The sequence below is a fragment of the Canis lupus genome, chromosome 9, assembly GCF_003254725.2.
Source record: "Canis lupus dingo isolate Sandy chromosome 9, ASM325472v2, whole genome shotgun sequence".
NCBI classification, from domain to species: Eukaryota; Metazoa; Chordata; class Mammalia; order Carnivora; family Canidae; genus Canis; species Canis lupus.
The window spans coordinates 39,766,478-39,783,035 of NC_064251.1; the positions used below are offsets into that span (position 1 = coordinate 39,766,478).

Here is a 16,558-nt window from a genome sequence, read left to right on the forward strand (position 1 = left end):
GGGCTCCCCACAGATCTTGGGGCAGGAAACTCCCAAACTCCATCTCCAAGGCAGGCACATAGAGGCTCCCTCTAGTCACAAGTGCCCCGGGCTTGGTGAACAAAGGACATCACCATTTCCCTGGAATGAGGTGTGTCCAGGTGTGTCTAGGTCCCTCTGATCTCCACTCTTCACCCTGTACACACAAAGTCCCCCAGCAGAATTTTTTTTCCTGCTTGTTTAGGATTTTAGACCATTATGGCTTGATGAGTCCAATCCTCTACTTTACAGATGAGGAAACTGAGATCTGAGACTGGAACATGCCTCTTGCCTTCCAGTTCGATATTCTTCATTCTCTTGGATTTCCAGGTGAGTGGACTCAGTTCAGGATAGAAAAATGCCCTCCTGTAAAAACCAGGATGTCCCTGAGCAGCAGGGAGGGAGGAGCTGGCATGGGGATGGGTAGCTTCTGGCAACGTCTTATTTCCTGGGGCCTGAGAGGTGGTTTCCTGGGTGTTCACTTTATATAACTCATTAAGCTCTACAGTTATGGATTATTCACTTTTTGGTATTTGTGTTATATTTCACAATAAAAAAAGGGTTTAAAAACCTCAATAAATCTCACTGAAATCAATTACGCATACAAATAGCTAAAGAGGCCTCTGGTATGGAGAAGACCCCATCCACGTTCCAGTACTGGCAGATGGTCTGTGCCTAGTTACCCTCCCTGGGAAGTAGGTGTGGCTGCCCTCACCCTTCACCCTTGCCATCCAGAGATATTTGCTAAGGGCCCCTGTTCTGCTTTAAGAGGGTGATGGTTATCATGGCTCCCAGATTAGGGGTTGGCTGAGGGTACCATGAGGACATGTTTGTGAATGCCATCCCTCACCTCACCCTCAAGGCCATGCCTATTCTCAGAACCCACTGCACTTCTGATATTTCAGAACAGCAGTTGCTAGAAGTCTGGTAGTCAGGGTCCCCACTGGGTTTTTCTTTCCTTTTCTGTAAAATGGAAAGGTCGAGGGGAGGTAAACATTATAGTTTTTAGGAGTGTTCCCAGAAACACTTAGAATCTGTTCACCAAGGGAAAGTGTGTCACCCAGAGGCCCAGAGCTGTCATTTGACTTTCCCAAGGTCACACAGCATTCAGTGCAGCTCTGAATTGAGGACCCTATTCCCAGAACTGCTCAGAAAAGTGCACCTCCGCCCTTCCCTCCTTTCCTATGCCCAAGGTCTGGGTCCTGATGGGGCATAGGGCAGGGCTCTGCCTGAGAAGCAGCATTCCTCTCTGTCCCTAGTGATGCAGGGCTGGCCCACAGCACTTGTGACTTTTAGATTTCCTGAGATTTAAGGCCAGACTGGCTGGTGGCCTCCACCTCCCCAGGCTGTGGGCGGGAGGAGGGGATATGATTCATCTCTCTTCTCCTGGTGCTTAATAAGAACATGGCTATAAATGTAACCAGGCCGTTTATGAGCTCTGCCCGCCTGCCTCTGGAAGTCAACCTCACCCTTGGCTCCCAGGCTGGCCTAGCCAGGGCTGCTTCTCCCTGGAGAAGAACAAGGGGGTTTTCCCTCCTCTGGCCCCTCCACCCCCACCCTGGGAACCAGAAAGCCTCGTGGAATAAGGGTCAGAGGGGGGCAGCTTTGCTTGGATATTAATTCAATTATTATTATTGATTTGTTCAATGTTTGCTAAATACCTACTATAGGTCTGTCAGGCATAGCATTAGGGACTGGAGACACACTGATAGGTAATTTCCAGTTGTAGCCCACAGGAGCTTACTGCATTTGGTAGAAACCCACGAGAGGGCAGATAATGACCATTCCTGTGATAAATGCTCTGACAGCCATCAGCATGGGGTTGTGACCTGCTGGAGGATGAGGGAGATGGGCCAGGAAAGAGTCCCTGAGGGAGATGAGTGCAGAGACCAAGGTGTGGGAAGGAGGTGTCTAGTTTAGGTGGGGACAGGGGTATTCCAGGCAGAGTGAGCAGGTTTGGAGAATAATGGTTTACAGGTGTAGGGAAGGAAGGGGTTGGGGAAAGTGTGACTTGGAGGCCACTGGGGCAGGACCATGCCTAGGGGCCTGGCCTTTGTCCTGAGGGCCAAGAGGGGCCTCTAAAGATTTTTGGAAAAAGATGAGGGAAGGGGGCAGGGACTGGGAGATGTTCACAAGAGTGCTTAAGAATGATCACTCTGGCTGGTACACAGTCAGCTCCTACTCACCATCAGATGATATCACCTTGCTCAGAACTTCTCAAGGCATGCCATGATGCTTACAATAGTCCCACATCCTCTTGTGGCTTGTGAGGCCTCAGGCAATGTGGCTCTTCTTGCTTGGCCTCCTCCATCACTCTGTCCTGCGGCTGCTTGGATGCACTGAGCTGATCTCCACTACAGAGCCCTGTTGTTGCCTTGTAGGTCCTCTGCCTCCCTCAGTTAGGTCTCTGCTCCAATATCATCTCCTCAAGCAGACATCCCTGGCCATCCTTGTGGAACCCCTAACTCTGCTTTCTCTGTCTCCAAAGCACTTACCTTTTCCACATGATATTTTATTATAGATGATGCGTTAATTGAACCATACTCTGTTTCCCTAGCTCATAAGTAGGCCCCACAGAGGCAGAAATGCTCTGGGTTTTGTTTTTGATCCCAGCACCTGGAATGTGTCTGGCTTGTGATTAACCCTCATATATTTGTGGATTGAATGAATGGATGGATGGATGGTGTCAGGCCAAGGTCAAAGCATCTCAGGAGCACATGAAGGTTGTCTGAATCTCTCTGAGGGCTCCCTGAGGGCTCAGGAGGCTACTCCTCCCTGATGGGCTCTGGCAGCTCTGAGTTCTGCAATAATAGCCCTCCTCCTTCCACATACATATGCTTCACACACAGGGTCCTCCCTTTCACATAGAGTCCTCCCCCTTACACACAAACACACACACTCCTTCCTTGTACACACACAGAGTCCTCCCCTTTACACATTAACACTCATGCACGCATACACACAATAAAAACTATTTTATTTTCTTTACTATGCTTGATCTTCATGACTCCCCTCTATTTTGATGGAGATGCAAAGAGAGGATAATGCTCTTCCTTTTTTTTTTTTTGAGCTTTTATATTTGAGTTTATTCTTCATTTAACTTTTAAAACACTACTATAGTTGAATATTAAAACAAAAACAATAGCAAGTAGTGAGCTATGATTATAGTCCTTCACTCATCCACTACTGCATATAAAATGCCAGCAGCAGTGTTATTCACCGGCCCCATTAAGAAGTCTGACACTGAACACCACCCCTAGGATGATGTTCATCATCCTCATATGCTTCCCCATTGTAATGGCACCGTCTCTCCTGATTGGGATCAAAGTCCACAAGTTCTACCTGGTCCATTTCATCAGTCTCTTCTACTTCCTTCCTCTCAGGTAGGAGTTTTTCCAGCAAAGAAAGTTTATCAGGAGAGAGAAAGCCATTCTCGGGGAAGTTTACCTTCAATTCAATGATTAGGCGACCCTTCTCATATGGTCTACGATAAATTGGCATGCCTTCATTTAGCACACACTTGATAGCCCCATGCTTGACAATCTGACCTGGATGAGAGGTGATAACGATGGTTCGGTTGTCAAGAGTAGATATTGGCTTTTGAAAGCCACACAGGGCTTCAACCAGCTGTATATCCATACACATGAAAAGATCTTCTCCTCGTTGAGTAAAAACAGCACGGTCCTTCTGATCTAAAACAATGATAATATCTCCTGGTTCCAGTGCTGGTTCTTGGTCCCCCTCACCATGGAATGTTATCTTCTGGCCATCTTTCATGCCTTTGTCAATATGCACTTCTCTTCTTCTCTCGAACTATCTTCCTTCCGTTGCAGCTTTTACATCTATCTTTAGGACTGATCCGTTCCCCATGGCCCTGGCACTCCATGCACACAGATTGAATTTGCCGAACCATTCCAGGTCCTATCTGATGAATTCTTATTTGCATTCCAGGACCTCGGCAATTGGGACAACATTCGACTGCTCCTTTCTTACCACCTCGGCCTTCACATTTATCGCAAATCACATTCTTTTGCAGAGCTAGTTTTCTTGTTGCACCATTATATAGATCTTCTAAGGTTACTGAGAGCTGATGTACAACATTTTTACCTCTCCGTTCTCTCTGCATCCTGCCTCCTCCTCCAAAAAACATATCAAAGATGTTCATGGGGGAGCCAAAACCACCACCAGCTCCACCTTCTTTAATTGCCTGTTCTCCTCCTTTGTCATATAATTCCCCTTTCTTTGCATCAGAGAGCACTTCATAAGCTTGAGAAATCTGTTTAAACTTCTCTCCTTCATTTGGATTCTTATCAGGGTGGTACTTCAAGGCCAGTTTTCTGTAAGCCTTTTTCAATTCCTCCTGGGTGGCATTGGGTTTGACCCCCAAAACATCATAGTAAGTGGTTTCTTTCACCATTTTCTACAGCCGGTGAGAGGGCCGAAGCCGGTGTGGGGGAGCGGGAAGGGGCGTGTTGCTGGGCGCAGCTCGGGCAGCCGCAGCTCCTCCACGTCTCACGGAGCATTCAGCAAAGTTCCCGATAATGCTCTTCCTAAGGCTATCTTGAGGATGAAATGAGTTGATATATGGAAAATGTTTATTTATTTTTATTTTTATTTTTTTTTATGGAAAATGTTTAAATCAGTGACTGGAAAATGGTGAGCACTCCAATATCAGCTTTTTGTCATTTCTAAGGCACTGAGAGGTGAAGTGACTTAACCAAGGTCACTCAGCTAAGAGGTATTGGCATGGAAGATGCTCATACTGGGTCTCCTGACTCTTCATTCATGATGAAGCCATACTTCCTTCCCCCTCATTGCCACCATTTCTTTTTGCTTTTGACCTTTCTCTAATGAGCTCAGAGTTTCCCCACCTGGAGGAATAACTCACATTGTATTGCTGGCCTCTGAGTGCCTTTGGGCTCCCTCTGTTTCATGGAGGGGCAGCGTGAGGTCTAGAAAGACCACTTGTTGAGGGCCACATGGTGGACTGGCCAGCAATAAAGCAAACACTTGGCAGGGGAAGCAGGGGGAAGATCCCCACCTGGATCTGCTGACTTATGGCTATGCAATTTTGAACAGGTTTTGGAACTGCTCTGAGCCCCAATTTCATCTGCAAAAGAGGAAGAAAAATACCTGCCACAATTGGCTTGTTTTGTTTTGATTTCTGAGGGTAGAATGAGACAAAAGGCATAAATCACATGCACAGTGCCTGGCACTAATAAATGCTAAGTATATGTTAGTTCTTGCCCTTCCACAAATATAGAAGAGGGAATTGAGTTGGGGGTGGTGGTGGTGAAAAGCTAAACAAAACAGAAAACCCAGCAAAAGACCCAGACTCCAGGAGCAGCCCAATCAATGCAACTGCAGAAGCAGACCATGCTATCATTGCTTAACCAATTTTGCAGAGAAAAAAAAAATCAAAGGATAGCTACAAATGAAAAACAAACAGAGCAAAACCAATACTCATTTATTTAGAACTAGTTTGCTGTCAGAGGAGGGGCCAGTCCCTTTGCCCAAGGACCTGTCGATTCCAATTGTGCAGAAAGATGACAGGCAAGAGATGCACTCTCTTCCTCAGCCCTGGAGGATGAGGGAGAAGAAGAGAAGGAGAGAGTTCAGCCAAAGAAGCAAGGGGGGGTGGGGGGGTGGGGTTAGCCAGTCAGGATGATAGAGATGTCAAACTGCTCCTGTAGAATACTGTGTGAGCTTCTTTCATCTGGCTGGAGTAGCACTGTTCAGTTTGCAGAGACACTTCCTGTTCTGCCCAAAGGTCCAGAAGGTTTCAGAAAAGCAGAGCCATTTACTGGCTGAGGTGTGAACTCTAGGGCAAGGCTGCCATGAATATCTGGGCAAATTTTGCACAGCAAAGACTCCCAGCCAAAAGGACATGTGGGAGTTGAAATCCAATGTGTTTTCCCTTAGGGTCCTGGTCTGATGGGATGACCTGGGATATTCTTAAATTTGGAGGTCAAGACATTTTATAACCAGCTCTGGGCTTTTTGGAAGGTCCAGTCCATGGGAATTCTCTGCTGGGTCAGATTGGAATCAGGGGCATCACTGGGGAAGGGTAGTTATGTTCCTGGCTTTGGCATCAGCCTGCCTGGTGGATTCTGGCACTGCTACTCACTATGTGACTTGGGGAAGTTAGATATATTCAATATGTATTTAATATACAAGACGACTATGGATGAAGACAAAGGAACATAGATAGTGGTAAGGTTCCACATTCTGCTTGAAGAGAGAAACAATGATTCTAAGCAGACTGTGAAAAGTTAGGTATGTATAATTTAATTCCTAGAGCAATAACTAAAGAACATTTTAAAAAGTTATACAAAGAGATATGGAAAAAGAACTATAAATCAAAATAGAATACACACTATGTTTACCTAACCCAAAATAAGTCAGAAAAGGAGGAAACAGAGAAACAAATAAAAAAGGAATAGAAAGATTATGCAGAAAACTGACAAAATGGCAGATCTAAATCCAAACAAATCAGTAGTTACATTAAATGTAAATGGTCTAAACAAACCCATTTATATGGAGAGATCATCAGAATGGATTAAAAAAAACAGAGCTTTGACCTAAATATATGCTGTCTACAAGACACATCATCTATATGTGGATATAGTTAGGATACAAGCAAAACGGTGGAAAAATACATATCTTGAAAATACTAAAGGAAGGCTTGGTGGCTTTAATTAATATCAAAGTAGACTTCAGATAAAGAAAATCAGCAGAGATAAAATGGGTTTTTAAATAATGATAAAAGGATCAATTCATAGAGAAGACTGAAGTCTAAATGTGGATTCACTTAACAGCTTCAAAATACACGAAGCAAAACTAACAGAACTGAAAGGAGAAATAGAGAAATCTGTAATTGTAATTGGAAACGTCAACAGTCCTTTTTTTTTTTTTTAAAGATTTTATTTATTTATTCATGAGAGACACAGAGACGTAGGCAGAGAGAGAAGCAGGCTCCATGCGGGGAGCCAGATGTGGGACTCAATCCCAGGACTCCAGGGTCACACCCTGAGCTAAAGGCAGATGCTTAACCACTGAGCCACCCAGGCATCCTGAAAAGGCCAACACTCCTTTCTCAGTTATTGATAGAATTAGTGGACAAAATCAGTAGAACTCATTCAATCAACTGGATCTAATAAGCACTTGCAGAACACTCAACCCAATAAAAGTAGAATATACATTCTTTTCAAGTGTACATAGAACATTCAGCAAGCTAGAGGATATTCTGACTCATAAAACAAATATTAACAAATTTTAATTGAAATCATGCAAAGTATGTTCTCTGAGCATAATGGAGCTAAACCAGATCAGTAATGGAAAGATAACAGGAAAATCTCCAGACACTTTGAGTTGAAAACATATTTCTAAATAATCCGTGAGTCAAATAAGAAGCCTCAAGGGGAATTAGAAAATATTTTGAACTGAATGAAAATGAAAATACAACATATCAAAATTTGTGGAATGTTGTAAGAAGGTAGTTAGAATTTGTGGGATGTAGTAAGGCAGTAATTAGAATTTATAGCAGTAAACACTTATATTAGAAAAGAAGAAAGGTTTCAAATCATTACTCTTAGATTCCATCTTAAGAAACTAGAAAGGGAAGAGCAAAATAAATCCCAAGCAAGAAGGAGGAAGATAGAGAACAGAAATCAACAGTATTGAAAACAGAAAAACAATTTAAAAAAAATCAATGAAACCAGAAACTGGTTCTTTGAAAATATAAATAAAATTGATAAATCTCTAGCAAGACTGAAAGAAAAAAGAGAGAGAGGGAGAGATTAGACAAAATTATGAGTATCAGGAATGAAAGGAGAGATATCACAACAGACATTAAAAGGATATTAAGGGAATAATATGAACAACTCCTGGCACATAAATTTGACAACTTAAGTGAAATGTACAAAGACCACAAACTACCAAAACTCACCCAAGATAAAATGGATAACCTAAATAGTCCTATCATTATTAAAGAAATTGAATTTGTAGATTTAAAAAAAGCTTCAGTAAGGTAAATCTCCCAGTCAAGATTATTTATCTGGCAAATTCTTCCAAACATTTTAAAAATAAATAACACAAATTTTACACAATCTCTTTAAGAAAAGAGAGGAGGAGGGAACACTTCCCAATTCATTTTATGAGGCAAGCATTATCCTGATAACAAAACCAGACCTAGTAAGCACACAAAAAGAAAACTATAGATCGATTTCTCTCATGAATATAGATACGAAATTTCCTAACAAAGTATTAGCAAATTGATTCCAGTAATACATAAAAAGAATAATACACCATGACTAAGTAGAGTTTCTCACAGGAGTGCCAAGCTGGTTAAACATTTGAAAATTAATCAGTGTCGGCTACCATATTAACAGCCTGAAAAAGAAAAACCAGATAATCATATCAACTAACACAGAAAACACATTTAACAAAATTCAGTAGTGATTTATGACACAAACTCTCAGGAAACTAGAAACATAAGGGCATTTCCTCAACCTGATAACAGATATCTAGAAAAAGAAACCCAAACAAACCCTACAACCAACATCATACTTAACAGTAAAAAATAGAATGTTTCTACCTAAGATCAGCAACAAGTCAAGGATGTCCATTTACCATTGCAAGTTCTATCTGATGCAATCAGGAAAGAAAAATAAACAAAAGCATACAGATTGAAACATAATAAAATAGAACTCTTTCTATTTACAGACCAACTGTTTATCTATGTAGAAAATTCTAAGGATTATATAAAAATAAAAACTCCTACAACTAAGTTGCAGTTTGATCAGGTCACAGGTTACAAAATCAATCATTTTTCTATATACCAGCAATGAATAATTGGACATCAAATTTAAAACTATCATTTACAATAGCTCCAAAAATATGAAATATTTATAAATAAATTTAACAAACCCATTAAGGGTTCTGTATGCTGAAAACTACAAAATGCAGATGATAGAAATCAAAGAAGCCTTTTTAGAAGAATGCATAGGAGAAAACTTTAGTGATTTTAGGCAAGGCAAAGAATTCTTAGCTATGACATCAAAAACATTATGTATAAAATGAAAATTTGGCAAATTGGATTTCATCAGAATTAAAAGCTCTTACTAAATGAGAGACACTGCTAAGACAAAACATAGACTGGGAGCAAATATTTGCAAATCACATATCTGACAAAGGACTTGTATCCAGAATATATAAAGAACTCTTAAAATTTAATAATAAGAAAACAACCCAAGAAGAAATAAGCAAGAGATATTTCATCACGGAGAATATATAGATAGCAAGCAAGCACATGAAAAGATGTTTGGCATCATTAACTACTAGGAAAATGCAAATTAAAACCACAATAAGATCTCATTTCTCACCTTTAATTTGGCTAAAATAAAAAATATTGACAATAACAATGGGGGCAAAGATGAGGAGAAAGTGAAACTCTCATGCATTGCTGGTGGGAATGCAAACGGAAAAACAGTTTGGCACTTTCTTATTAAATGTATATGTCATAAAATCCAGCAGTCCTGCTCCCAGGTATTTTACTGAGAGGAAGGAAGACTGTAGGTGAGCATTTACAGCAGCTGTATTCATAATCACCCTGAATTGGAAACAACCCAATTGTCCTTCAGCAAGTGAATGGATGTGTAAGTCCACACAATGAGATACTCCTCAGCAATAAAAAAAGGAATGAACTATGGATACACATAACACTCTAGATGCATCTCAAAGGCAATATGCTGAGAGAAAAAAAACAATCTCACAAGGTCACACATGTTGTATGGTTCCATTTGTATGACATTCTGGAAGAGGCAAAACTATAGTGATAGAGAACAGATTTGTGGTTGCCGGGGGAAGGAAGTGGGGGAAATGTTGACGTATAGAAAGGCCAAGCGAGGGGCTCTTCCCCGGTGACATAACTGCTCTGTTGTGGTGGCATATGAATCTAGGCAGGTGTTAAAATTCATGGAACTGTAATCAAACAGAAGCCAATTTTATTCTATGTTAACAAATACTTTTTTTTTTTTTTTTTAAAGAGATGGGTTGGGGAAAGAGTTAAAAGGGTAGTTGGGAGGCCCCAGGGATGGAAGTAATCTAGCTGCAGAGGACCGTGAAAGCAGGAGTCTATCCATCCCTCCCCGGCAAGAAGTCTCATTCCAGAGCCAAGCCTGGGAGGCACTGGGCTTTACTGTCATAAGAATACAGTTTCTTTATTGATCATCACTTCCCATTGTCACTGTCCCATCAGGTCTAGCTCAGGAGCACTGGGAAACCCATGTTTATCTGACTTTACACATTGAAAATATCCTTCAACCCCAGAGGGACATATATCTCCCCCCTCTCAAGGAAAGTTCTCCTGCTGCTCCAGCCACAGTTGCCTGCGTTAGTATCCAGGTGGCATTTTGGTGCTTCCATTCTCACCCGACCTCTGTAAGTCAATTAGAAGTTCCTTAATATATTTTGAATCTCTACTGCTATCTTGCCAAAACCAGGCTGCAATCCCTACCTTCCCCATTCTGGGCTATGGGAACAGCCTCTCACTGCTCTTCCCTCTGCTCCATCCTTCCACATCCTAGCCCGATGCTCTTTCCGGGAGGCATTTACACACCTCCCTTCCCTGCTTAAAGACACAGTGACTCTTGGTGGGAGGGGGGTGGGGGGTACAACTTCTTCCTTAGCCTGACCGTGTGGGGGTGTGACTCCTTCCAACCTCAGTTTCCTTGCAGACTCTGTAGCCAATGCCTCTCTCTCTCTGAACATCAGAGCCCCATCCATTCCTCCCCTCTAGAATTCTGTTCCCCACTGTTTCCTGTGCCAGGAATTAACTCTCATCCCCTTTGGTTGGCTAATTCTTACTTTTCTTTCAGTCCCTACTTGGACATCTCTTCCTCCCAGGAGTTTACCTTGATCTCATCCTACCAGGGGTAGCTCATGTACCAGTAGTGTGAGTTTTAAGCTTTTCATTGTCAAGGCATCCATTTCAAAAGACATCCATCTAGAACAAACATAGTGCCAGCTGTATAAGCCAGCTACTAGCAAACTATCTGATGAGGAACAAGGCTGCCCTTCACTCATGAAGGTCCTTCTTTGAGAAAGCCCTGGCTGACCGATGGCTTGAGTGACCCCATGTCTCCCTTCCCACACCCTAATTCCCACTCATATGCTTTATAGTAACCCATAAAGAGTGAGCCCAGAAAACCCTAGACACCCCACACTCGGTCTCTAATAAAGGCAGAGCCCTGGATATGCCTTCTCCTTACCCATAGCTGCTCTGTGTGGCCATCCGATGTGCTGTGTACCCTCCAGGACTTGTGAGCAAGAAATGTTATTCCTCCAAGTTCCCTGATGGCTTCCACGGAGTGCACATCCTGTGGTGGTAACAAGAACCACAAGGCTGGTTCAGCCACAATACTGGCCCCTGGGGAGAAATGCCTGTGGGGCTGGCTAGGAGTCACACAGCCTAGTAAGTGCCTCGGGCATTCCCTGGTGAGACTGGCACCATCAGAGGGCTGGGACTGACAAAACAGTCCTCTTAATCTGGCTCCTGTACCTCATTTTTAGAGGGTATGGAGATGGTCTGTTAACTCTTGAAACAGAAACGGTCCTCTCCCATCATACCCCCTGACACACGCCTACTGTAGGCATTGTCTGTTTGTTGACCATATGAGGGGCACTACACCTCTTTCTACACCTATATATTGTTAAGGGGTGACTTCACTGTGTCAGGGAGCATCCATTGCTTGCATGCACACATACATACCCTTTCCAGAGTTGGCCAGGCTCAGCCCTGTGACTGATGGCTCGGAGCCCATCCAGGCAGTGGTATGTGTGGGGGGAGATACCCATGTCCCTCACTGCAAGCTGTCCGTGGCCATTTATATAGCTTTATGCAGCAGGAGAATTCTAGATGGAGGCAGAAGCCCGAGGTACCAGTGCAGGCTTTCCCACTAGCTCCCACCATAACCTGGGAGATAGCACTGCCTTTTGCCAGACCTCAGTTTTCCATCTGTTCCCCACTGTTTCCTGTGCCAGGAATTAACTCTCATCCCCTTTGGATGAGAGTTTGGATCCCCTTTGTCCCCTCAGCTGGGACAAGTGAAACCTGCTCAGCCTGTGTCTCCGAGGACCTGGTTGACAGGTCCTAAAGCTGGGTGAGAAGCTGCAGCCTTGGATCAGTGGGATGGCCCGGAGGACAGGCCACCAGGGGCTGCACAGGCCCACTCTGAAAATGCTCAGCCAAAGCCGCGCAAGACGAAGGCATGTTTGTGGGACGGCTGGATACCCCCTGCCCCCCTTCTCTCTCACCCTCTCTTAATTACAGGGTGGGCAGCTGCCATCTCCCCCCCCCTCGCATTTTGTTCAAACCCCTAATTTGTCAGTCAAGGAAGCAACAGAGCATTAGCAATGGGTGGAACGTGCCAGGCAAAAATGTGGCATTCATTCAGCCTGGGGCCTGAGTGGGGAGGCGCACTGAGTTATTTTCCTGCCTGTGGAGCTGGATTGGGGGTGGTGCCTTTCCCCTCACACCTTTTCATTTCTTCACCTGGAGAGCATGCTTCCAAATGGAGGCAGGCAGCAGGCACGCAGTGGGTGCTTTGCTTTCCTCTGACAGTTGCCATTAATAAAACATGACATTAAACCGGAACTCAGAGGGGATAATTGGAGCCATTTATCACGTCTGCAGCCATGGAGTAGGCTGGCTCACCGGCCCAGAGGCTAGTGACCAGGCACTGAAGGGCTAGCTGAGCACCTGAGGGCTGGGGACTTGTGTGTGTGTGTGTATGGGAGGGGGGCACTGGGAAGAGGCAGGGTCTAGGTTTGACACTTCTGACCCTCCCACCCAACCCCAGGGTTTTTAGAGGTTTTTTAAGACAAACAGAGACCAGGGGGCCAGCTCTGCGGTCAGATAGGAGAGGTTGGAATCCTGACCCCACTACTTACCACCTGGACAAGTTGTCTAACTTTCCCGAGGCTCAGTTTTCTCCTCTGTAAAATGGAGATGGTACTAATACATAGATGGTACTAATACATCCAGAGCTTTTGGAGAGATTATGTGAGCTAATACATTGGAAGTGCTTAGCAGTTACCTAGCACACAGGAAGGGCTCAGGAAACATTAGCTGTTAGTTTAGCAGGCTGAGGGAAGCATGGAGCATAGGATGGGTGCTGCCCACTTCTGGGGTGAAAGTTCACCATTATGGATTGGGGAAAGCACGTGTTTTCAACACTGACCATTCAGCGGCTTCCTCACCGTGAGACTGTGGACAGGTTACAGAGCCCCTCTGAGCCTATTTCCTATTTGCACAATGACGATGTTCACAGCCTCCTCACAGAGCTGTTTTAAGGTTCCAGTATAAGTGAATGTATAGCTCCCAGCTCAGAGCTTGTCACACCGTGGGACTCAATATGTGTTAAGGCTCCTTCTTTCTCTCTTAGAAGAGAATTGCCTCCATTTGTTAAACAAAACATAGTATCTGTCAAGGTGTGAAGAGGGCAGGGTTGGGGAAGGCAGATCAGTCAGGCTCAAGTGGTGAATCTGGCTCAGGCTCAGCTGGCTCCAGAGGTTCAAATAATACCACTTATAGTAGATTGCCTTCCACTCGCATCTTCTGTCCCTGCTCATGCCCTTGATAACAAGACTTTGCCATTCTTTTCACTTAAAGGGCAAAGGGGATTTCAGTTCTCCTTGACTCTGGGCTGTGTGATTTATTTTGGCCCATGGAAGGGGCAGAGTGACAGTATGACAGTTCTGAGTCCAGTCCTTACAAGACTTTGCACGTTTCTGCTTGCTTTCTCGTCCCTTTGCCATTCTATGAGAAGGACTCTTTAGCATGCTGGCCCAAGGAGGATGAGAGCCACATGTTGTCAAGCCACCCTAGCCGCTACTGTTCCTACAACAGAGTGGCCCAGCTGAGCCTGCCCTGGATCAGCCAAACTGCAGCCAATTTGCACATCCCCACGCATAGAAGTTTATTGGGCTATGCTGCTGAGGTGTTGTGGTTGGTTATCACACATAAAAGCAAACTGGTACACTAGGGGCACTCCCTCTCCACCTCTCACTCAGCCTTCTTTCTCAAGGAGGCGCTGCCCCTACTGTGGCAAGTTGATCATCAACATATCCAACTTACCTTCAACAGCTGAGATGCCCCAGAACAATCCCCAGTAGGTCCTATAAAAGTCCAGGACCTGACTCTAATTGACGTAGATTAGGTCAAATGTCTATCCTCAGAGAATCATTGTGACCAGGGCTGTGGGATTCTTTGGCGGGCCTAGGTCATGTACTCACCCATGCAGCTGGGGCCTGGGGTCAACCTAGGGCACTCCACCCATCCACATAGCCCAAGAGGTGGGAGAGGTCATTCCCCAAAGGAAATCAGGGTAGCCTTATCAGAACAGAGGGGAATGGATGCTAGGCAGGCAAGAGCAACAGATGTTCCCTATGGGAAGGCAGGGAGTACACAATTACATACTCAGGAAGGAGGATTTATGGGTATTGATGGCTGATGGAATAAGTGGAATGTGACCCCAATGTTTCTAACTGGTGGAGAACTGGTGGGGTCATCTGCAAGAAGAGACCTAGCTGTGAATAGAGGAGAGGGAAGACTTCAGGATATAGAACCCTCATGGCTTATTTGGAGGGGAAAACAGTAAACCAGTCTGGCTAGATTGGAGGAGTTCTTTAGTTGTGTTTAATTTTAGATTCCAGAAAAGTCCCAAGAGAAATGGGGCATTTCACATTCAACAGGCCTCCCTGACTATGTGTTTTTAGGACTAATGAAGGTCATTCCAGAAGGCCTATCCCCAGCAGGTGGGATGGAGTAGGGCACACTTGGATGGAGGAATCCGCACCTTGAGAAGGGGTAGATAGGTTCCTTCCTGTGCATCAGAGTCTTTGGGGCTAGGCCAGAGTGTCAAAGATCGGTCCTGACACCTGCAGAAAAGTTCCCATGGCCCTGGGGGTCAGTTAGAATGGTCAAGCACTGAGAGGGGTGTCTGGATGCTGACTCCCTTCTCTCATCAAAGCTCAGGCTGGATTCCAAAGCTGACTTGCTGTCTCTGAAATGTGAGTGGTAAACATGTCTACCATGTTGTTTTTCAAATGCAGATGGAACGGATTTGCTCTTCTGGAATCTCCCAGGAGATCCCACAGTGAGAAGATGGCTATCTGCAAGCCAAGAGGAGAACTCTCAGAAACCAAACCCTGCTGCTACCTTGATCTTGGACTTCCAGCCTCCAGAACTGTGAGAAAATAAATTTCTATTGTTTGAGCTATCTAGTCTGTGGCATTTTGTTATGATAGCCCAACAGAGGAGTCTGGGGGAGAGAGTGGCAGTAATGGAGCTACCTGGGCCAGGTGTTTACCAAGTATCATTCCATGTGACCCTCAAATGAGCTCCTGGGGGAGGGGTTATCACTCTCACCTTCCAAGTGAGGAAAGGTGAGTCCTGGTGGCCAGGTGTGTCTGACTCTTTCTACATCAGCACACTCCAGACCCCAATGACTGGCAGCCTATGGTTCAGACCAAGGAGGACCCTGGGGACCTTGGTGGTATCCCAGAGATGCCTCAGGACCTCCTTCACCCATTTAATCCTCTTAAGAATTGCACAAGGTAAATGCTATTGTCCCATTTTATAGTTGAGGAAACTGAAATTTGGAGGAGTTAAATGTCTTGCCCATGGTTCTGTGATGAGTCAGAATTTGAACCCAGGCCTCTCTGATGACAGATGCTGCATTTTGGACCACAGACCCAAAAGACCCCATGTGGAGCATGCCCCCAAAAGATGGGAAGCAGCCTCCTCCAGACTTATGCTGCTCTATCAATGTCCCTTAAGGTAAATGGCAGCCGGCACAGTGACGTATGTGGTACCAGGCCGATCAGAAGCCATGGTGTGATGGGGGGAAGATCTTGGGGTGCACAGGGGTCAGAGAAAGTGGCCCCTCATCCTTTCTTTCCTAGATCTCATCTTCCTCTTGGGAAGTCTTTGACTCTGACCCATCCTCACACTCTTGGTAGCAGAACTGCCGCTCACAGTCCCTGTTTCTCTCCCCATCGTCCACCACGCCCCAGTCACTCTGGTCTTCAGAAAACCAAGCTTCTTCCCCTCTTCCGGGACCTCTGCCCATGCTGTGTCCTCTGCCAGAATATTTTCCCCTGACTCCAGCTCTTCACAGAACCAACCAACCCCAACGATTGAGGTGTCAGGTCGTAGCTCATCTTCTCTCGGGGTCCCTTCCTGACCACATCCCCTAAATCTGCCACCTGCTTCCATCTCTATCACTTTATTGTTTCCAGAACACTCTCACCACCAGACATCATCTTGTTCATTTACTTGTTTGCTGCTCTTCCCGCTGTCTCTCCCAGCATCCAGAGCAGCTCGACATCTCAGTGCTCAATAAATAATAGTTGAAAGCACAAATGAATGGAGGCCCCCTTAAAGTGGCAGCAGCGAGGGGATCCCTGGGTGGCTCAGTGGGTTAGTGCCTAACTTTGGCCCAGGGTGTGATCCTGGAGACCCGGGATCGAGTCTCGC

At 44.9% G+C, this 16,558-nt stretch overlaps 1 long non-coding RNA gene and 1 pseudogene across 1 annotated transcript in view; one reads left to right on the plus strand and one right to left on the minus strand.

The window, feature by feature from the left end:
* The window catches only part of LOC112655318 (uncharacterized), a 40,569-nt gene that overhangs the window by 6,877 nt on the left and 17,134 nt on the right, over positions 1–16,558 (plus strand). Inside the window, exons 2-4 of the long non-coding RNA XR_003133623.3 lie at positions 271–348; positions 15,133–15,268; positions 15,752–15,859. This is a non-coding gene — a long non-coding RNA (uncharacterized LOC112655318). The remainder of the gene's footprint in view (positions 1–270; positions 349–15,132; positions 15,269–15,751; positions 15,860–16,558) is intronic.
* Positions 3,073–4,537, minus strand: LOC112655317 (dnaJ homolog subfamily A member 1-like; annotated as a pseudogene).